The sequence below is a fragment of the Danio rerio genome, chromosome 5, assembly GCF_049306965.1.
Source record: "Danio rerio strain Tuebingen ecotype United States chromosome 5, GRCz12tu, whole genome shotgun sequence".
Lineage (NCBI taxonomy): Eukaryota > Metazoa > Chordata > Actinopteri > Cypriniformes > Danionidae > Danio > Danio rerio.
In genome coordinates, this window is record NC_133180.1 from 4,666,454 (window position 1) to 4,690,324 (window position 23,871).

The 23,871-nt window shown below is 29.8% G+C and overlaps 1 protein-coding gene and 2 long non-coding RNA genes across 4 annotated transcripts in view; 2 read left to right on the forward strand and 1 right to left on the reverse strand.

The window, feature by feature from the left end:
* The window catches only part of dhrs11a (dehydrogenase/reductase 11a), an 88,378-nt gene that overhangs the window by 50,805 nt on the left and 13,702 nt on the right, over positions 1-23,871 (forward strand). The gene's annotated exons all lie outside the window — the stretch shown is intronic.
* Positions 224-23,016, reverse strand: LOC141385734 (uncharacterized). 2 transcript variants are annotated; one of them, XR_012406645.1, is made up of 7 exons: positions 22,604-23,016; positions 21,080-21,351; positions 11,201-11,453; positions 8,638-8,890; positions 5,195-5,395; positions 2,119-2,392; positions 224-528 (listed from the first exon to the last, which is right to left on the reverse strand). It is a non-coding gene; the product is annotated as an uncharacterized lncRNA (long non-coding RNA). The 2 variants fall into 2 exon arrangements; XR_012406643.1 differs by lacking the exons at positions 224-528; positions 2,119-2,392 and having other exon boundaries at positions 4,448-5,395.
* LOC141385737 (uncharacterized) lies at positions 2,700-4,400 on the forward strand. Its single transcript, XR_012406648.1, has 2 exons — positions 2,700-3,483; positions 3,564-4,400. It is a non-coding gene; the product is annotated as an uncharacterized lncRNA (long non-coding RNA).

Below are 23,871 nucleotides of genomic sequence, written 5' to 3' on the forward strand. Positions count from 1 at the left end.
GTCTCCTAGTGCAGCTCCATCAGTAAGCTCAAGACAAGAATCTAACTAAGTGTGCCAAATCACTCTCCATCACCTCATTGTGTGCTGGTTTGCACTGCCAGTATGCAAATGAACAAATATGCACATAATAAAGCTTCCCTTTTAATGCAAATCCTTCCCTCTTTTCTCCCATTTTACTGACTTTTTTCTTAATCCCAGGTGTGTAAACTCCCTGCTACGACATGGGTTTCATGACCCTTTAATTATCTTACTTCCTGCTCCTTACTTTCCTTTCTTGACTGTGCTTGCAACTGTTCTATGTGCAGCTCCACCTCTGGGCTCAGTGGGTCTCCTAGTGCAGCTCTACCTCAGGGCTCAGTGGGTCTCCTGGTGCAGCTCCACCTCTGGGCTCAGTGGGTCTCCTAGTGCAGCTCCACCTCAGGGCTCAGTGGGTATCCTGGTGCAGCTCCACCTCTGGGCTAAGAGAGTCTTTTGGTGCAGCTCCACCTCTGAGCTCAGTGGGTCTCCTAGTGCAGCTCCATCAGCAAGCTCAAGACAAGAATTTAACGAAGTGTGCCTCATTTATTGTCAGATATTTAAATAAATCTGATAATAAGGCACACTTATTTATTTTAACCCGTTTTTTATGTACACCTAGACTCTATTTTTAGGCTATGCTAGTGATTTTTGCAATTATAATTTATAAAATGTTTGGTGTAGTTAGTACAAGTGATTAACTGTTATAATCAGTGGAGGAAAAGGAAAAGTTGAATTGAAAGTGGTCATTGTGATCTTCAGTGACTTTGAACTGCTTAAAAAGATTGAATGGACTTAATTATAGATATACTAGCAGGTTTGTTCCATGATGACATCATTAATAGAAGATGGTTGACAGTGATAGCCATGTGCGAAATATACCAGACAGTCAGTGAAAACATTTTATACAAAGTTGTATTAGCAAGCACAGTTGAGAGAGGAAAAAGGGAGCAGAAGGTAAGATCATTGAACACTCATCATTTATAAATTACCTTCTGATATTATTTTACACATAAATCTGGCAAAACAATAAAAATATATATTTTAATATAAAAAATGATTCACAGCATTGTTGAACAAATAAAATTAATATACTAGGTGGTTTGTTCCATGATGACATGATTAATTATATCACAGTGAAAGCTATGTGTTAAATGCACCAGACATTCTGTAAAAACATTTTACACAAGGAGATTAATATACATTAAACAAATATAATATGTGCAGTAACATATTACGAATATGTTACTATTTAATGAACTAAATTTTAGAGTAAAATGTATTTTTTATTCAGCAAAAACCACTGTCAATGTATGTGGACATCATGCAACAGTGCAGCCAAATTGCATTACAGTTCTGATGCTGTAACCTGCTAGTATATATTCAATTGTTTTAAATGTTATAAATTGTTTTATATTGTACCAAAACAGATATTTAACAAATCTATCGACACGAATAACTATTTAGGGATCTTACAAAAAATAAAAATAAACTCTCAGATGCTGTTAAGAGATTAGTTTTAACTGAAACTGTTATTTTACATTTCAGATGTTGATATACTATAACTGAAATGAATCCACCTGAAGTAGGATAAGGATGAAGTCATATTAAGTTTTTACAATCAGCAGTGAAACTTTTCCATGACATTCCATGACATGATTTCTAAATATGTTACTACTGTTATTGTTACTACAATATGTTTCTTTGTTATTATATTGTAATATAATTGTTCTTAATAGTTGAACTGATATAAATAGCACAACATGTCATAAAAAACATAAAATTCCATATTATCAGCAGTGGCTTTATGTCCCATTTTACTCATTAGTTGCAGATTGTCCAGTTAGATCATTTTAAAATAAAACAGATTTGTTTAAATTAAAATAGATTTTAATGTTATCATCACATTAAAATACTAAAAACACACACACACACACACACACACACACACACACACACACACACACACACATATATATATATATATATATATATATATATATATATATAAATATATTTAAAAAATCTAGGTAATGTTTTCCATATTTTATGCATGATACAGCATCAGAAACAATTTATTGAACAAGTGTTTAATGATCTTACCTTCTGCTCTTTTTTTCCCTTTCTTGACTGTGCTTGCAACTACAACTGTTTTATGTGTATCTTCATCTCTGGGCTCAGTGGGTCTCCTGGTGCAGCTCCACCTCTGGGCTCAGTGGGTCTCCTGGTGCAGCTCCACTTCTGGGCTCAGTGGGTCTCCTGGTGCAGCTCCACCTCAGGGCTCAGTGGGTCTCCTTGTGCAGCTCCACTTATGGGCTCAGTGGGTCTCCTGGTGCAGCTCCACCTCTGGGCTAAGAGGGTCTCCTGGTGCAGCCCACTAGTGAGCCCAAGTCAACAATTGAAAATATTTAAATAAATCTGACAATAAATAAGGCACAACTTAGTTTTTTCGATGCACACGTAGACTCTCTTTTTAGGCTATGCTAATGATTTTTGAAATTATAATTTCTAAAATGTTTGGTGTAGTACAAGTGGTTTACTGTTATAATCAGTGGAGGAAAAGGAAAAGTTGAATTGAAAGTGGTCATTGTGATCTTCAGTGTATTTGAACTCTTTAAAAAGATTGAATGGACTTAATTATAGATATACTAGCAGGTTTGTTCCATGATGACATCATTAATAGAAGATGGTTGACAGTGATAGCCATGTGCGAAATATACCAGACAGTCAGTAAAAACATTTTATACTAAGTTGTATTAGCAAGCACAGTTGAGAGAGGAAAAAGGGAGCAGAAGGTAAGATCATTGAACACTCATTTATAAATTCTATCTTGCATGAATTAAGCAAAATTTTATCTAGATATTTTTAAAGTTTAATATTTTTAGGTTTTAGTCTGTTTTATTATGATATAAGACAATTCATAACATTGTTGATCAAATAGAATAGATATACTAGCCGGTTTGTTCCATGATGACATCATTAATAGAAGATTAAGCCATGTGTTTGCTTTAGTACAACATGGAATTTATTCAAAAAGTACAACATATTTTCTTATGCAACTTATAATATTACTTGAAAAATACCATATTCATGTTAAGAAATAAGCCAAAGCTAAGCCAAATTGTGAGCATTTTGTAAAGGAGATTTAATAATATGGTACTACACTATGTAACATTAGAAATAGAAAAGCTAAAAAAAACATATGAAGCATTGTAAATTTCATTTAATGAAATAATTTTTTTTATTCTTATTATTATCTTACCTATTTATTTATTTTTTTACCCCTGGTTTCCGTTTATACTTTGATTGTATAACTAAGATAATTTCTCTCGTTTTAGTTTATTTATTTTGTTCGTAATTGTTGTGAGATGTATTCTGTACTACAGTAGGTTTTACAAAACAGCAATGTTCAAATTAAAAAAAGCAATGTATCAATTAAAATAACAATGTATCAATTAAAATAACAATGTATCAATTAAAAAAGCAATGTATCAATTAAAAAAGCAATGTATCAATTAAAAAAAAGCAATGTATCAATTAAAAAAAAGCAATGTATCAATTAAAAAAAGCAATGTATCAATTAAAAAAGCAATGTATCAATTAAAAAAAGCAATTTATCAATTAAAAAAGCAATGTATCAATTAAAAAAAGCAATGTATCAATTTTAAAAAAGATAGATAGCCATGTGCTAAATGCACTAGACATTCTGTGAAAAAGTTTTATACAAGGAAAAAAATAAATAAATAAATCGGGCATGTACAGTGAGGTAATATGTTAGTATTTTATAAACTAAATTTAATTTGAAATGTAGTTTTTTTTTATTCACCAAAATAAAACGGTCAATGTAAGTGGACATCAAGCAAGTCTGATTCTGTAACCTGCTTGTATTCATTTATATTGTAATAAAACAGACATTTAACAGCTTATTATTAAATATTATCAGACATACTGTGAAAATTTCCTTGCTCTGTTAAACATCATTTGGGAAATATTTAAAAAAGAAGAAAAAAATCAAAGAGGGGCTAATAATTCTGACTTCAACTGTATATCAACATAATTAAGTATTTAGGGCTTTAAGTAAAAATAATTTCTCAAAGAAATACGCTGGAACTGAACTATTTTGTGTTTAATCTAAATGTTGATATACTGTAACTGATAAACTGATATAAATAACAGTGAATGTTTTCCATGGTTTACATGTGTTGCTGAAAGGTTTCCGCATGTGTGTTAATGCTTTTGTTTTGTTATTATATTGTTATTTCATTGTTTCAGTTCACAGCATTGTTGATAATATAGAATGGATATACTAGCAGGTTTGTTCCATGATGACATCATTAATAGAAGATGTCTGGCAGTGATGAATAGCCATGTGCTAAATGCACCAGACATTCTGTGAAAGCATTTTATACAAGCAGCTCAACTGATGTAAAAAATAAAAAGGGTACAGTGAAGTAATATGTTAGTATTTTATAAACTAATTTTAAGAGTAAAATATATTTGTTTTTATTCACCAAAACCACCTGTCAAAGTATGTGGACATCAAGCAACAGTGCAGACAAACTGCAATGCACGTCTGATTCTGTAACCTACCTCTTCTATTTTCTCAACAATGTTAGAAATAGTTTTATATGGTAACAAAACAGACATTTAAAATTATATATTACCCTGAATAACCATTTAGGGCTTTTGGAGAAAATTAAAAAAAAAATTCTTGAATCCTGTAAAGAAATCCGTTTTAACTGAAACTATGTTGTGTTCAATTTCAGATGTTGACATATTGTAACTGAGATAAATGAAGTTATAATAAACTGTTATAAATAACAGTCAATGTTTTCCATGATTTACATATATTACTGAAAGGTTTCTGCATGTGTGTTAATGCTTTTGTCATAATTGTTATTTATTTCATTGTCCTTAATAATTGAGCGTACATTAATTGCATGGTGTCCACATATATAATAATGTAATATATACATTTCAAATTACACTGAATTTTAAAAATCCAATTTTATCATCACATTAAATTATTTTTAAAAAATGTTCATCTTAAATCTAGGTAATGTTTTCCATATCCTGCATGAAAGAACATCAGAAAGTTATTCATAAACGAGTGTTTAATGATCTTACATCTGCTCCTTTGTTCCTCTCTTGACTGTGCTTGCGTCTACTACTGTTTTACGTGCAGCTCCGCCTCTGGGCTTAGTGGGTCTCCTAGTGCAGCTCCACATCTGGGCTCAGTAGGTCTACTGGTGCAGCTCCACCTCTAGGCTCAGTGGGTCTCCTGGTGCAGGTGCAGCTCCACCTCTGGGCTCAGTGGGTCTCCTGGTGCAGCTCCACCTCTGGGCTCAGTTGGTTTTGTGCTGCAGCTCCACCAGTAAATCTGACAAAAAATGAGGCACACTTATAAATGCTTGGTGTAGTATGTATAGTTCACTTTTATAATCAGTGGAGGATTATAGAAAACCTTGAAATGAAAGTGGTTTCTGATGAGTAATGACTTTTTAAACTCATTCAAAAGATGTGCAATCAATTACAAAAAGCAATGTATCAATTACACAAACCAATATATCAATAAAAAAGCAATGTATTAAATAAAAAAGCAATGTATTAATTAAAAAAGCAATGTATTAATTAAAAAAGCAATATATTAATTAAAAAAGCAATGTATTAATTAAAAAAGCAATGTATTAATTAAAAAAGCAATGTATTAATTAAAAAAAAGCAATGTATTAATTAAAAAAAGAAATGTATCAATAAAAAAAGCAATGTATTAATTAAAAAAGCAATATATTAATTAAAAAAGCAATGTATTAATTAAAAAAGCAATGTATTAATTAAAAAAGCAATGTGTTAATAAAAAAAGCAATGTATTAATTAAAAAAGCAATGTATTCATTAAAAAAAGCAATGTTTTAATAAAAAAGCAATGTATTAATTAAAAAAAGAAATGTATCAATAAAAAAAGCAATGTATTAATTAAAAAAAGAAATGTATCAATTAAAAAAGCAATGTATTAATTAAAAAAAGCAATGTATTAATTAAAAAAGCAATGTAATAATTTAAAAAAGCAATGTATTAATTAAAAAAAGCAAAGTGTTAATAAAAAAAGCAATGTATTAATTAAAAAAGCAAAGTGTTAATAAAAAAAGCAATGTATTAATTAAAAAAAGCAATGTATTAATTAAAAAAGCAATGTATCAATTAAAAAAGCAATGTATTAATTAAAAAAGCAATATATTAATTAAAAAAGCAATGTATTAATTAAAAAAAGCAATGTATTAATTAAAAAAAGAATTGTATTAATTAAAAAAAGCAATGTATTAATTAAAAAAGCAATGTGTTAATAAAAAAAGCAATGCATTAATTAAAAAAAGCAATATATTAATAAAAAAAGCAATATATTAATTAAAAAAGCAATGTATTAATTACAAAAAGCAGTGCATTAATTAAAAAAGCAATGTATTAATTACAAAAAGCAGTGCATTAATTAAAAAAGCAATGTATTAATTTAAAAAAGCAATAAATTAATTAAAAAAAGCAAAGTGTTAATAAAAACAGCAATGTATTAATTAAAAAAGCAATGTATCAATTAAAAAAGCAATGTATTAATTAAAAAAGCAATATATTAATTAAAAAAGCAATATATTAATTAAAAAAGCAATGTATCAATAAAAAAACAATGTATTAATTAAAAAAGCAATATATTAATTAAAAAAGCAATGTATTAATTAAAAAAGGAATGTATTATTTAAAAAAGCAATGTATTAATAAAAAAACAATGTATTCATTTAAAAAAAGATAGATAGCCATGTGCTAAATGCAAAAAAGCAATGTATCAATTAAAAAAAGAAATGTATCAATAAAAAAGCAATGTATTAATTAAAAAGCAATATATTAATTAAAAAAGCAATGTATTAATTAAAAAAGCAATGTATTAATTAAAAAAGCAATGTGTTAATAAAAAAAGCAATGTATTAATTAAAAAAGCAATGTATTCATTAAAAAAAGCAATGTTTTAATAAAAAAAGCAATGTATTAATTAAAAAAAGAAATGTATCAATAAAAAAAGCAATGTATTAATTAAAAAAATAAATGTATCAATTAAAAAAGCAATGTATTAATTAAAAAAAGCAATGTATTAATTAAAAAAGCAATGTAATAATTTAAAAAAGCAATGTATTAATTAAAAAAGCAAAGTGTTAATAAAAAAAGCAATGTATTAATTAAAAAAGCAAAGTGTTAATAAAAAAAGCAATGTATTAATTAAAAAAAGCAATGTATTAATTAAAAAAGCAATGTATCAATTAAAAAAGCAATGTATTAATTAAAAAAGCAATATATTAATTAAAAAAGCAATGTATTAATTAAAAAAGCAATGTATTAATTAAAAAAAGAATTGTATTAATTAAAAAAAGCAATGTATTAATTAAAAAAGCAATGTATTAATTAAAAAAAGCAATATATTAATTAAAAAAGCAATGTATTAATTAAAAAAGCAATGTGTTAATAAAAAAAGCAATGCATTAATTAAAAAAAGCAATATATTAATAAAAAAAAGCAATATATTAATTAAAAAAGCAATGTATTAATTACAAAAAGCAGTGCATTAATTAAAAAAGCAATGTATTAATTAAAAAAAGCAATGTATTAATTAAAAAAGCAATGTGTTAATAAAAAAAGCAATGCATTAATTAAAAAAGCAATATATTAATAAAAAAAGCAATATATTAATTAAAAAAGCAATGTATTAATTAAAAAAAGCAATGTATTAATTTAAAAAAGCAATGAATTAATTAAAAAAAGCAAAGTGTTAATAAAAACAGCAATGTATTAATTAAAAAAAGCAATGTATCAATTAAAAAAGCAATGTATTAATTAAAAAAGCAATATATTAATTAAAAAAAGCAATGTATTAATTAAAAAAGGAATGTATTATTTAAAAAAAGCAATATATTAATTAAAAAAGCAATGTATCAATAAAAAAACAATGTATTAATTAAAAAAGCAATATATTAATTAAAAAAGCAATGTATTAATTAAAAAAGGAATGTATTATTTAAAAAAAGCAATGTATCAATTAAAAAAGCAATGTGTTAATAAAAAAACAATGTATTCATTTAAAAAAAGATAGATAGCCATGTGCTAAATGCAAAAAAGCAATGTATCAATTAAAAAAAGCAATGTATCAATTAAAAAAGCAATGTTTTAATTAAAAAAGCAATGTATTAATTAAAAAAAGATAGATAGCCATGTGCTAAATGCAACTGACATTCTGTGAAAACGTTTTATATGAGGAGATCAACTGAAGTTAAAAAATAAATAAAATGGGTATGTACATTGAGGTAATATGTTTGTATTGTATAAACTAAATGTCAGAGAGTAAAATGTAGTTTTTTTTTATTTACCAAAATAAAACGGTCAATGTAAGTGGACATCATGCAAGTCTGATTCTGTAACCTGATTTTTATATACATTTTAAATAAAACTGAATTTTAAAAATCCAATTTTATCATCACATTAAATTATTTAAAAAAAACAATTTTTAAATCTAGGTAATGTTTTCCATATCCTGCATGAAAGAACATCAGAAAGTTATTCATAAACGAGTGTTTAATGATTTTACATCTGCTCCTTTGTTCCTCTCTTGACTGTGCTTGCATCTACAACTGTTTTACGTGCAGCTCCACCTCTGGGCTTAGTGGGTCTCCCAGTGCAGCTTCACTTCTGGGCTCAGTAGGTCTGCTGGTGCAGCTCCACCTCTAGGCTCAGTGGGTCTCCTGGTGCAGGTGCAGCTCCACCTCTGGGCTCAGTGGGTCTCCTGGTGCAGCTCCACCTCTGGGCTCAGTTAGTTTTGTGCTGCAGCTCCCCCAGTAAATCTGACAAAAAATGAGGCACACTTATAAATGCTTGGTGTAGTATGTATAGTTCACTTTTATAATCAGTGGAGGATTATAGAAAACCTTGAAATGAAAGTGGTTTCTGAGATGAGTATTGACTTTTTAAACTCATTCAAAAGATGTGCAATCATTTACAAAAAGCAATGTATCAATTACAAAAAGCAATATATCAATTAAAAAAGCAATGTATTAATTAAAAAAGCAATGTATTAATTAAAAAAGCAATGTATTAAAAAAAAGCAATGTATTAATTAAAAAAGCAATATATTAATTAAAAAAAGCAATGTATTAATTAAAAAAGCAATGTATTAATTAAAAAAGCAATGTATTAATTAAAAAAAGCAATGTATTAATAAAAAAGCAATGTATTAATTAAAAAAAGAAATGTATCAATAAAAAAAGCAATGTATTAATTAAAAAAAGCAATGAATTAATTAAAAAAGCAATATAATAATTAAAAAAGCAATGTATTAATTAAAAAAAACAATGTATTAATTAAAAAAAGAAATGTATTTATTAAAAAAAGCAATGTATTAATTAAAAAAGCAATATATTAATTAAAAAAGCAATGTATTAATTAAAAAAGCAATGTATTAATTAAAAAAAGCAATATATTAATAAAAAAAGCAATATATTAATTAAAAAAGCAATGTATTAATTTAAAAAACTAGTGCATTAATTAAAAAAGCAATGTATTAATTAAAAAAAGCAATGTTTAATTTAAAAAAGCAATGTATTAATTTAAAAAAGCAATGTATTAATTTAAAAAAGCAATGTATTAATTAAAAAAAGCAAAGTGTTAATAAAAAAAGCAATGCATTAATTAAAAAAAGCAATGTGTTAATTAAAAAGCAATGTATTAATTAAAAATAGCAATGTATTAATTAAAAAATCTATGTATTAACTAAAAAAAGATAGATAGCCATGTGCTAAATGCAACTGACATTCTGTGAAAACATTTTATATGAGGAGATCAAGTGAAGTTAAAAAATAAATAAAATGGGTATGTACAGTGAGGTAATATGTTAGTATTGTATAAACTAAATGTCAGAGAGTGAAATGTAGTTTTTTTTATTCACCAAAATAAAACGGTCAATGTAAGTGGACATCATGCAAGTCTGATTCTGTAACCTGATTTTTTATTTTCTCAATGTTATAAATAGTTTTATATTGTAATAAAAAAGTCATGTAACAGTTATATATCAACATAATTAAGTATTTAGGGCTTTCGGAGAAAATAAAAAAATAGTTTCTTAAAGAAATACGCTGGAACTGAACTATTTTGTGTTTAATCTAAATGTTGATATACTGTAACTGATAAACTGATATAAATAACAGTGAATGTTTTCCATGGTTTACATGTGTTGCTGAAAGGTTTCCGCATGTGTGTTAATGCTTTTGTTTTGTTATTATATTGTTATTTCATTGTTTCAGTTCACAGCATTGTTGATAATATAGAATGGATTTACTAGCAGGTTTGTTCCATGATGACATCATTAATAGAAGATGTCTGGCAGTGATGAATAGCCATGTGCTAAATGCACCAGACATTCTGTGAAAGCATTTTATACAGGGAGCTCAACTAATGTAAAAAATAAAAAGGGTACAGTGAAGTAATATGTTAGTATTTTATAAACTAATTTTAAGAGTAAAATATATTTGTTTTTATTCACCAAAACCACCTGTCAAAGTATGTGGACATCAAGCAACAGTGCAGACAAACTGCAATACACGTCTGATTCTGTAACCTACCTCTTCTATTTTCTCAACAATGTTAGAAATAGTTTTATATGGTAACAAAACAGACATTTAAAATTATATATTACCCTGAATAACCATTTAGGGCTTTTGGAGAAAATTAAAAAAAAAATTCTTGAATCCTGTAAAGAAATCCGTTTTAACTGAAACTATGTTGTGTTCAATTTCAGATGTTGACATATTGTAACTGAGATAAATGAAGTTATAATAAACTGTTATAAATAACAGTCAATGTTTTCCATGATTTACATATATTGCTGAAAGGTTTCTGCATGTGTGTTAATGCTTTTGTCATAATTGTTATTTATTTCATTGTCCTTAATAATTGAGCGTACATTAATTGCATGGTGTCCACATATATAATAATGTAATATATACATTTCAAATAACACTGAATTTTAAAAATCCAATTTTATCATCACATTAAATTATTTTTAAAAAATGTTCATCTTAAATCTAGGTAATGTTTTCCATATCCTGCATGAAAGAACATCAGAAAGTTATTCATAAACGAGTGTTTAATGATTTTACATCTGCTCCTTTGTTCCTCTCTTGACTGTGCTTGCATCTACAACTGTTTTACGTGCAGCTCCACCTCTGGGCTTAGTGGGTCTCCCAGTGCAGCTTCACTTCTGGGCTCAGTAGGTCTGCTGGTGCAGCTCCACCTCTAGGCTCAGTGGGTCTCCTGGTGCAGGTGCAGCTCCACCTCTGGGCTCAGTGGGTCTCCTGGTGCAGCTCCACCTCTGGGCTCAGTTAGTTTTGTGCTGCAGCTCCCCCAGTAAATCTGACAAAAAATGAGGCACACTTATAAATGCTTGGTGTAGTATGTATAGTTCACTTTTATAATCAGTGGAGGATTATAGAAAACCTTGAAATGAAAGTGGTTTCTGAGATGAGTATTGACTTTTTAAACTCATTCAAAAGATGTGCAATCATTTACAAAAAGCAATGTATCAATTACAAAAAGCAATATATCAATTAAAAAAGCAATGTATTAATTAAAAAAGCAATGTATTAATTAAAAAAGCAATGTATTAAAAAAAAGCAATGTATTAATTAAAAAAGCAATATATTAATTAAAAAAAGCAATGTATTAATTAAAAAAGCAATGTATTAATTAAAAAAAGCAATGTATTAATAAAAAAGCAATGTATTAATTAAAAAAAGAAATGTATCAATAAAAAAAGCAATGTATTAATTAAAAAAAGCAATGAATTAATTAAAAAAGCAATATAATAATTAAAAAAGCAATGTATTAATTAAAAAAAACAATGTATTAATTAAAAAAAGAAATGTATTTATTAAAAAAAGCAATGTATTAATTAAAAAAGCAATATATTAATTAAAAAAGCAATGTATTAATTAAAAAAGCAATGTATTAATTAAAAAAAGCAATATATTAATAAAAAAAGCAATATATTAATTAAAAAAGCAATGTATTAATTTAAAAAACTAGTGCATTAATTAAAAAAGCAATGTATTAATTAAAAAAAGCAATGTTTAATTTAAAAAAGCAATGTATTAATTTAAAAAAGCAATGTATTAATTTAAAAAAGCAATGTATTAATTAAAAAAAGCAAAGTGTTAATAAAAAAAGCAATGCATTAATTAAAAAAAGCAATGTGTTAATTAAAAAGCAATGTATTAATTAAAAATAGCAATGTATTAATTAAAAAATCTATGTATTAACTAAAAAAAGATAGATAGCCATGTGCTAAATGCAACTGACATTCTGTGAAAACATTTTATATGAGGAGATCAAGTGAAGTTAAAAAATAAATAAAATGGGTATGTACAGTGAGGTAATATGTTAGTATTGTATAAACTAAATGTCAGAGAGTGAAATGTAGTTTTTTTTATTCACCAAAATAAAACGGTCAATGTAAGTGGACATCATGTGAAGAAGATTTCTATTCTCTCAGTGTGAAGTATTTTCTAAGTGTAAAGCAGTTAATTTTCTCTTCTCAAAATGTATGTAGTGTTTGCAGCAAACATGCCAGCGTGTGTTAAAAATACAGTGATATGTCTGTGTAAGATGAGAATGCCTACAGGAGCAACACTAGGAGAAGGCTGAGTGACTGATTGTGTAGAATAACTGAATATGTAAAGCACTGATCATATATGTTAAATACTTGTATGAAGCTATATTTTTTCAGAAGTTAGAATGAGTAACATAGTATCAAGTGATTATGCTTTCATGACAATGTATGTAAACACTCATTCCTTTGCATAAGTTGCATCTATACTTTGCTGACATAGACCTGTAACATCTCTGCTGACATGAGCTAGTGGGCTGAGAGCCAAGAATAGCAGGACCCCTTAGACTAAAAACCTATTCAAAAATGGTCAAGAGTTAAAAAGAGACTTAGGGGTGTGTCAAATAATCCTGTATAAAAATTGTAACAAACACAGATACTTTAGAAGGTGCAGGAGAGACTTCAGAAGGTGTCCAGGAGAGACTTCAGAATGCTCTGGGGTCTGCTCTGCTCTTTCTCGGCTTTATTATGGAGAATAAAGTCTATTTCCTGATATTCAAAACCTCCGGTCTGATAATTTGTAATTAATGAGAAATCAATATTTACGACAAATGCCGCCCAAAATCGTGGGGCTGGACAGAGACGAACGAGTGACACTGGACATGCTGAGGCTTGGAGGAAAAACACAAATATGTGGCCACGATAAAAAACGGTAAGCAATTTTCGCTTATACGTTTGTGTTTTTTCTACCAAGGACCTGCTTGTAACGGTAAAAAGTCACTTGAACTGTTTCTCCAGCTATAACGAACTACAAGTAAAACTAAAAAAGTAAAAGTAAAGATATAAAAGGAAAACAATGGGGTTTTGAATACCAGAAGAAAATAACAATTTGCATGCAAATGATCTGTGTTTTCCTAAGAGGGCCTTGATGGATAGGATAAACGTTAACTAGTAACTGTTACTCATGTTTGGGAAATTTTTAATAATGAAGAATATGCATAGAGCATTTTTAAGTTTTAAGAGGAAGTTCTTAAAGTGTGGTGACAATTAATAAGTTAAAACAGATTAATAAAGTATAGAGAGAAGCGCGCAAAGACCTCGGAGTACCCGTTCTGTTTTAATAATGATAAATATTATTATTCAGGAGGCTGGGGGAAAAAAGGCAAAAATCCTGTGAAATGCTATTTTTACTGAAGGACAGTAAAGACGGGAGCAGAAGTAACAGGCACTCAAGAGGAGTGTAGTGAAGAATTCTGTGGTTACAGCTCTAAGGTTAGAGGCTGTTCGGACAGGTCACTCAAGAGGAGTGAGATGTATTTATGTAATTGTAAGTATTTGTGTATTTGTCTGTGTTGCTGGGGTGCTTAGAAGCTTCACCTTTGATCTAGAGAGACTAGAATAGAGGTGAGGTTCAGGTTACACAGTGTAAGAGATGAGGTTAGGATGAGTGAGAAGTATGATTGTGTCTAGAAGTATGTTTGCAATAAGAGTGAGTTTAAAAGAATTATCGTTTTATATTATAATATAAAAGGAAGATTGCATATGTTGTGTGATTTAAGAACAATAAGATAGAGAGTGATGCAGTTTAGGGAAGAGATTGTGATACAGAGGAGGTTTAAGCCTCATAAAATTAATTAAGATCATATTGCATTTGAAAGACACAGACTGAAAAGAACAATATACTAGTTAAACATTTTTCTGAATAATCTCTGTGTGTTTGAAGTGTTTTTAAGTATGAACTAGGCAGAGAGGTGACTGAAATTCCTGACATGTCGACAGTCTGGAAGAAGGTCTGCTTCAGGAGTGGTAAGAATCTGTCTATTTTAAGAACAAAAGTTTCACAGGACAGATAGAAGCTAAAGAGTAAAGAAATATTATAAAGTAATGTAATAAGATAAATAAAATAAGAAAATATTAATGATAGAATAAGATTTAAAAAATAAAAAGTGTTAATAAAAATGCAACTGAAAGCTATATTAATAAATACTAAGAAATTAAAAAATTGAAGCATAGAAATAACTACATATGGATATAAATTGTTAAATTGATAAGGAAATAAATTTACTAAATCAGTATAAATAAAAATAGATAAGTTAGTTCTTTGATAGAGAATAAATTAGAAGAAAAAACTTTAATGAATATGGATTAATTGAAGAGTTAATGATCAACTGTTTAAGGAAAATAAGCTTAAAAAAATTAATTAGGAAAATCTAAGAGACAAAAATGCTAATTTTTGAAAAGGAAAAGAAGCATAGGAAAATGGAGAAAAAAAAAAAGTCCAAACATTGTTTAATAGAATAAAAAGAGAAGATGTTTAAAAATATATATTAAAGAGATAAGATAAAAATTAGAAAAAACAGTAACATTTTAAAGAAAAAAAGTTTTGGCTTTAAAAGATAAAATTATGTTTAAGTGCAATAAAAAATTGTTGTGGAGTAAGTTGACTGTTGTCATCTGTTTTAAAGTCAGCTACAGGCTGTCATCTGAGCCAACAGCTATTTGTAGTAAAAGCAGTGAGTCAGATGTAAAGCATAGACACTGAGGAAAAATGAAAGAACATCATAGTGAGTTCAAAAATTATATATAATTAATATTTTATGTACCTAAAAATTAATTTAAAATTAAAAATTGCATTTCAGATTGGAAAAATGCTTAAAGTAAACAAACATGTAGAGTTAAAATAGTACTATGAACTTGAAGCTATTGCAGTAAGGATTTTGAACAGGTATATTAGACATTTGGCCACCATATAGTACTGTTGAATTAAAACAGGTATGGAAATGTTAGAGAAATTAAAATAGTGTAAGATGTAATGTAACTAGTGAGGAAACACTAGAATAAGATTAGGAAAAATAAGTGAAGCACAATCTGAAGCCAAAGAAATTAATTATAAGAAAATTTAACAAATAGAAAATTAAGCATATTTACATATGATAAAAATGATTGAGAATTAGAAAAAATAAGTTGTTAAACAGCAAACAAAAATAGATAAATAAATAAATTAATTAATAAAAAAATGGATAAAAGGAGTCTTTATTTGATGAAGGAAAAAATGGGGGCAAAAAAAAAAAAAAGAGTCATGAGCTAAATTCTATATATATTAATTAAGAGGACATAGGGATGAACTTTGGGGGACTGTAGTCTTGTACCTACCAGACATCTGAGTACACTGGCAAATGGAAAGGTGTTTGAAAAACACAGAGCAAAATGGCTGTGGACACTTGTGACATGAACTTTATGCCCAGGATTTACTGAGGACTGAAAAAGCTACATTTGTTCAGAGACATTCAAAAGAGACACTAACAAGAGACTGATGAATTGATCAAAAAGAAAAAACGCTCCACCAGAACTTTACATCAGCTGAGTCAAAGAAAGAAGCCAGCCCAAAGAGAGAGGGGGAAACACTGTGCCCTGATATGAAGCAATTTCAGGACAACATAGAAAAGACTGTTGCGCCAATCTGGAGCTAGTTGTCTCAGGTTGCGAGGGGGGATAGTCTGACAGTCCATCTCAAAGTAGCTCCTAAAGTCCAAATTAAGTTCAAGCATTACAGAAGAAAAATTAAGAACAAAAGTGTAACTACCCATTCTTGTATCAAATCAGACTCCTGTCAATTTGAGAAATTATTATCATGCAAATTTTTAAGTAAAAAAAAAAGTGTTATATGGTAATTTCAAGGTAAAACTTTAAATGATGAAATTATATATTATGATGAATGGTAAATAATTTGAGTTTAAGTTTCAGTAGGCTTAATAAAAGTTCCTTAAACATAGAAGGATAAATTACAATGCAGGGTGGTAACTAAAGAAAAAGAAAAAGCTTTTGATAAGGCAATAAATAATTTGGAGAATAAATAAGAATGGAATTAAGTATTTAAATTAAAATTAAGTAAAGGAAATATCTTAACATAATCTTATTGTGAATGGCCTAAATCAAGATTGGATATTGAAAACTGGAAAGAGATTCAAATTTAGAAAAATGATTTACAGTTAAAGAGAAGATTGAAACAACAATTGAAATTAATTCATAGGACATGATAAGGTCAAAAAGTAACAGTTCTAAATTACTATAAGAAAAATTGAAAGAGAAAAGTGTTTAAGAAAACAATATAAGGAATTAATAAGGAATAATAGTTAAAACAGAGCAAAGAGAAATTTACAAAACATACAGTAAGTTTTAGTCAGCTGATAAAAAAGTGCATCAAAATTGTATAAACAACTAGTTTAATGGGAGTGCCTTAGGAAATAATTATGAGCCAAAAGAAAATAACTCAAAGACAAAAAAGGAATTAATATATAGATCAGAAAATTGATTAGTAAAAGAAAGAAGTGTCAAATTCCAACTAAATGATTGTCATTACAGGACTGAGATGCAGATAAAATCAGCCATGCAGCACAGTGAGGGTTAAAATTAAATCAGATGTAGATCTGCCCAGAAATGAAACCACTAAATGATGAAATAGGTACAAAACTCTATTGAATAGTGTAAAAATATAAGAGCACTAATAGAAACATCTATAATGTAATATGCAATCTGTCCTAGACATTTCTATTTAAATTTAAATTTAAAGTAGTAATAAATTATAAGTAACTAATAATATTTAATTGAAGTTAATTTGATAATTAAAATAAATGGTTAATCAAGACAGATAAAAGAGGCTTAATGTTGATAATATGATTTAAGAGCAATCAATAGGAGAAGATTTTCCAGCTGAAGTTCATATTGTATGTGGAGATATGTTCTTTTGGATGGTAAATATATTAAGTGCTTAGTTTCTATTGAGTTTATTTTAGGTAACTACCAGAGGAGGGTAGAAACTTGTTTGTACTTGTGTAGCTTGATGAATAGCAAACACTGTATACACCAGAATGCATAAAGGGGTTAAAATTAGGGAAAATATCTTAGGATGGACACTGTCACAATATGTGGATGATTGAATTATCTGCAACTTCACAAAGCTCTAGTTCAATTAAAAGACTTGACTGGAGACCATTGCTCCAAACAGTGAGATATGATGACTGTTTTTGTTGTTGACTGGATGAAGAATTATTCAGCGAAGAAGCACTGTTGAGAAACTATGATGAGTAGATGATTAGAGGTAGCATCAGGAGCAGATTATGAAGCAGGGATAGTTATTACATCTGTGACAAGAGAAGTATTTCCTAAATTTTGAAATGCCTTCAGAAATAAGTTCATAATGGGTTTGCATTCATAAAGTATTCATGAAGTTAATGAATGATCAATAAATAAAAACATCTAAAGAAGTATGGAAAATTTTGAATAAAGCAAAAGAGAGAATAATTGTATTATGCTCAATTACCAGAAATGGCTGAAAGAGATGAAGATGATCCATCAAGACCAACGCTCAATGAAATATGTGAAAAAAATAAACTTAATGGGATTAATTTGCTAACAAGTGCATTGGTGAGTGATGGCATGGAAACTGACAGAAACAGGCATCTAACACTGCATCGCATGAACTGCTATTGGGTCGACCCTTGAAAGAAACCTTGCAAGAAACCGCATGACCCTTGCAAGAAACCACATGAAACTTTGCATAAAACCTTGCATATAATCTCACCTATAACCTTGCACATAACCTCTTGGAATGGTTTGCAAAGATGTCTAATACAGTAGGGACTTTAATGAAGAAATAAATAATTGCCATGTGCAAAGCGATATCTGTGCAGGAAACCAGAAAGGAGCCATGTGAAAGAGCAGTGATACAAGGTCCAATTGGTCTAGGTGATTGAGTCTATCTGAGGATGCTCTGGAGAGCTCAGGAGGAAAGGACCATATCTGGATGGGGGCAAATCCAACAGCTGCCAAAGAGGATGCCATTGATGAGGTACCAATGCCTCAAAGGAGCGAAAGGAAACAACTCCAGCAAGGGAAAGCTGACCGGAAACAGAGGAGCCTGAATATTCCAAAGCTCTGAGCTACTAAGTGCAACGTGTGGAAGCAAGAGTTTATCAGAGCAAAGTAAAGAGTGATTCTGATAATATGCCTGAGTACCACATACAGAAGTGCCACAAGTCAAGGGATGATGAATGCACAACTGCAGATTTCAGAACTCAGACTCTCAACCACACATCTCCATCAACATCTTTTCAAAGTCTAATGAAGATGCTGATAGCTTAGAAGAAGAGAAACAAGGATGAGCAAAGATCAAGATCAACATTTGATGCTTTTTACGTTTGCATATTGATTTTGTTTGCATATTGCTTTCATGGTACCTATATATAATATCACTTAAGTATATTCTACATGAGTGTGAAAACTAGCAGCTAGCACTGAACCAACTGAATACTTATGCTTAAAACTTTATTGTCTTTGATGTGTTAAGAGAAAAACAGAGTACAGTCTTTTACTTCCTTCAAATCAACAGGGAAGATGTTTGGCTGGACTTCTGTCAAAGTACGGTGGCATAATCTGGTCAATTGATAACAGCTATGTGGCTAATATCAGTCACTAGATAGAGGTAATTAAGAGAACTGGATTATGAAATTGCACTTTGGGGTTAAAAGACAATAATATTAAGACTAAAGTCTTAAGAGGAGGGATTGAAGAAGATTTCTATTCTCTCAGTGTGAAGTATTTTCTAAGTGTAAAGCAGTTAATTTTCTCTTCTCAAAATGTATGTAGTGTTTGCAGCAAACATGCCAGCGTGTGTTAAAAATACAGTGATATGTCTGTGTAAGATGAGAATGCCTACAGGAGCAACACTAGGAGAAGGCTGAGTGACTGATTGTGTAGAATAACTGAATATGTAAAGCACTGATCATATATGTTAAATACTTGTATGAAGCTATATTTTTTCAGAAGTTAGAATGAGTAACATAGTATCAAGTGATTATGCTTTCATGACAATGTATGTAAACACTTATTCCTTTGCATAAGTTGCATCTATACTTTGCTGACATAGACCTGTAACATCTCTGCTGACATGAGCTAGTGGGCTGAGAGCCAAGAATAGCAGGACCCCTTAGACTAAAAACCTATTCAAAAATGGTCAAGAGTTAAAAAGAGACTTAGGGGTGTGTCAAATAATCCTGTATAAAAATTGTAACAAACACAGATACTTTAGAAGGTGCAGGAGAGACTTCAGAAGGTGTCCAGGAGAGACTTCAGAATGCTCTGGGGTCTGCTCTGCTCTTTCTCGGCTTTATTATGGAGAATAAAGTCTATTTCCTGATATTCAAAACCTCCGGTCTGATAATTTGTAATTAATGAGAAATCAATATTTACGACACATGCAAGTCTGATTCTGTAACCTGATTTTTTATTTTCTCAATGTTATAAATAGTTTTATATTGTAATAAAAAAGTCATGTAACAGTTATATATCAACATAATTAAGTATTTAGGGCTTTCGGAGAAAATAAAAAAATAATTTCTTAAAGAAATACGCTGGAACTGAACTATTTTGTGTTTAATCTAAATGTTGATATACTGTAACTGATAAACTGATATAAATAACAGTGAATGTTTTCCATGGTTTACATGTGTTGCTGAAAGGTTTCCGCATGTGTGTTAATGCTTTTGTTTTGTTATTATATTGTTATTTCATTGTTTCAGTTCACAGCATTGTTGATAATATAGAATGGATATACTAGCAGGTTTGTTCCATGATGACATCATTAATAGAAGATGTCTGGCAGTGATGAATAGCCATGTGCTAAATGCACCAGACATTCTGTGAAAGCATTTTATACAAGGAGCTCAACTAATGTAAAAAATAAAAAGGGTACAGTGAAGTAATATGTTAGTATTTTATAAACTAGTTTTAAGAGTAAAATATATTTGTTTTTATTCACCAAAACCACCTGTCAAAGTATGTGGACATCAAGCAACAGTGCAGATAAACTGCAATGCACGTCTGATTCTGTAACCTACCTCTTCTATTTTCTCAACAATGTTAGAAATAGTTTTATATGGTAACAAAACAGACATTTAAAATTATATATTACCCTGAATAACCATTTAGGGCTTTTGGAGAAAATTAAAAAAAAAAAATTATTGAATCCTGTAAAGAAATCCGTTTTAACTGAAACTATGTTGTGTTCAATTTCAGATGTTGACATATTGTAACTGAGATAAATGAAGCTATAATAAACTGTTATAAATAACAGTCAATGTTTTCCATGATTTACATATATTGCTGAAAGGTTTCTGCATGTGTGTTAATGCTTTTGTCATAATTGTTATTTATTTCATTGTCCTTAATAATTGAGCGTACATTAATTGCATGGTGTCCACATATATAATAATGTAATATATACATTTCAAATAACACTGAATTTTAAAAATCCAATTTTATCATCACATTAAATTATTTTTAAAAAATGTTCATCTTAAATCTAGGTAATGTTTTCCATATCCTGCATGAAAGAACATCAGAAAGTTATTCATAAACGAGTGTTTAATGATCTTACATCTGCTCCTTTGTTCCTCTCTTGACTGTGCTTGCGTCTACAACTGTTTTACATGCAGCTCCGCCTCTGGGCTTAGTGGGTCTTCTAGTGCAGCTCCACATCTGGGCTCAGTAGGTCTACTGGTGCAGGTACAGCTCCACCTCTGGGCTCAATAGGTCTCCTGGTGCAGCTGCACTTCTGGGCTCAGATGGTTTTATTCTGCAGCTCCACCAGTGAGATCAAGCCAAAATTTGTGATTTAAATCATCTTTTTGTTGTCATCTTTCTCTTTATCTGGGGAGTGTGAATCCCAAAGCAAAAGCAGAGAACAATGTAGTTATTCTACCTCAATACATGTTGTCATGACTCAGAACATTAGAAACTGCTCTTGTTTTTAAACATAACTGTGATTTACTAGTAGTCTTAAGTTTAGGGTTATTTATTGTTTTTTTATATATATATATATTATTATTATTATATATATATATATATATATTTTATATATATATTTTTATATATAATGGTTACCTTTGTGATTTTACTACATACATTTTAAGTCAGAATTATTAGCCCCCCTGAATTATTAGCTCTACTGTTTATTTTTTTCCCCCCAATTTCTGTTTAACGGAAAGAAAATTTATTCAACACATTTCTAAACATAATAGTTTTAGTAACTCATTTCTAATGACAGTGATGACAGTAAATACTATTTGACTAGATATTTTTTACTTCTATACAGCTTAAATATTTAAAGGCTTAACTAGGTTAATCAGGTTAACTAGGCTGGTTAGGGTAATTAGGAAATATATTGTATAATGATGGTTTGATCTGTAGACTATCGGAACAAAAAGGAATTTAAGGGGGCTAATAATTTTGACCTTAAAATGGGTTTTAAAAAATTAAAAACTGCTCTTATTCTAGCCGAAATAAAACAAATAAGACTTTTTCCAGAAGAAAAAAATATTATCAGACATACTGTGAAAATGTCCTTGCTCTGTCAAACATCATTTGGGAAATATAAAAAAATAATAATAATTCAAAGGGGGGCGAATAATTCTGACTTCAACTGTATATAGCAGTGGTTACAATCTTGCATTCCAAAAATGTGTTCCATGATGGCATCATTATTAGAAGATGCCAGACAGTGATAGACATTTACTAAATGCCTCAGTTGTTTCTTTATTCAAAGTTGTAGAATCAAGGCCAGTCAAGACATTGTACATTATGCAAAACATTATTGTAATGAGTGGAGGTGACAACAGGGGTCGGATCCAAATGAAGCTTTGTTTTAGAATGCTCAGGCAGGCAAGGTTTAAACAGGGACAGACAGTAGAGTGTAGATACTCAGCGCAGTCAAATTGCATTACAAATCTGATTCTGTCACCTGCTAGTATATTCTATTTTCTTAACAATGTAATTAATTGTCTTATGTCATAATAAAACAAACATTTAAAAATGTTTATTGATTTCTTTTTTAAATTCTAGATGTTTTGCTTAATGTATGGATCAAAAAAGTAATTCATAAACGAGTGTTTAATGATCTTACCTCATTTTTTCTTCCTTGACTTTGCTTGCAACTACAACTGCTGTACATGCAGCTCCACCTCTGGGCTCAGTGGGTCTCCTGGTGCAGCTCCACCTCTGGGCTCAGTGGGTCTCCTGGTGCAGCTCCACCTCTGGGCTCAGTGGGTCTCCTAGTGCAGCTTCACCTCTGGGCTTAGTGGGTCTCCATGTGCAGCTCCACCACTGGGCTCAGTAGGTCTTCTGGTGCAGCTCCACCTCTGTGCTCAGTGGTTCTCCTGGTGCAGCTCCACCTCTGGGCTATGCTATTGATTTTTGCAATTATAATTTATTAAATGTCTGGTGTAGTATAAGTGGTTCACTTTTATAATCAGTGGAGGAAAAGGAAAACTTGAATTGAAAATAGTCATTGTCCTCTTCAGGGACTTTTTAAACACCTCCAAAAGATGAAATAGAGATATACTAGCTGGTTTGTTCTGTGATGTCATTAATAGAAGATGGCTGACAGTGATAGATGCATTCTGTGAAAACATTTTTGATTGATCAATTGATTTACAATCAATACGATATATTATCAATTGAATTGATAAACAAAAAATATAAATGTGCACAAAAAACACACACAAAAAAGTTAATATAATCCACTTAATTGTTGATTTATATATTTATTTGTTTATTAGTATTAATATTTAATTGTATTATTATTTTTATTTTATAAAAATTGGTTAATTTGCATGCATTCTAGCAGAAGTCAGTTTAAAGGTTATGACTGCTTCATAAGTTGGTTATTATTGATGTAATTTAACATATTAGTAGTTTCTCTTGAGATGCCTGTAGCACAGAAATACTTTATTACTCTGCATAGCAACTAGGGTTCATCCAGTACAGTCTCGTCCCCTTTCAAGGCCCCTTAATTCTCTTAATTTCTTTTAATTCTCCCGTCTGCCTCTCAGAGATGGACGAGAGCCAATCACAAGCTTTTTCTGGGTTTCCCCAAAAATTTGCCAATTAGCTGTGAGCTCAGGAGAAGCACAGGACAGAATGTAGTATATAGTACATTTTAGGGTGAGGCAGTGGCGCAGTAGGTAGTGCTGTCGCCTCACAGCAAGAAGGTCTCTGGGTCGCTGGTTCGAATCTCGGCTCAGTTGGCGTTTCTGTGTGGAGTTTACCCCTGACTTCGCGTGGGTTTCCTCCGGGTGCTCCGGTTTCCCCCACAGTCTAAAGACATGCACAGTCAAAAACATTGTCCGTAGTGTATGAGTGTGTGTGTGAATGTGTGTGTGTGTGAATGTT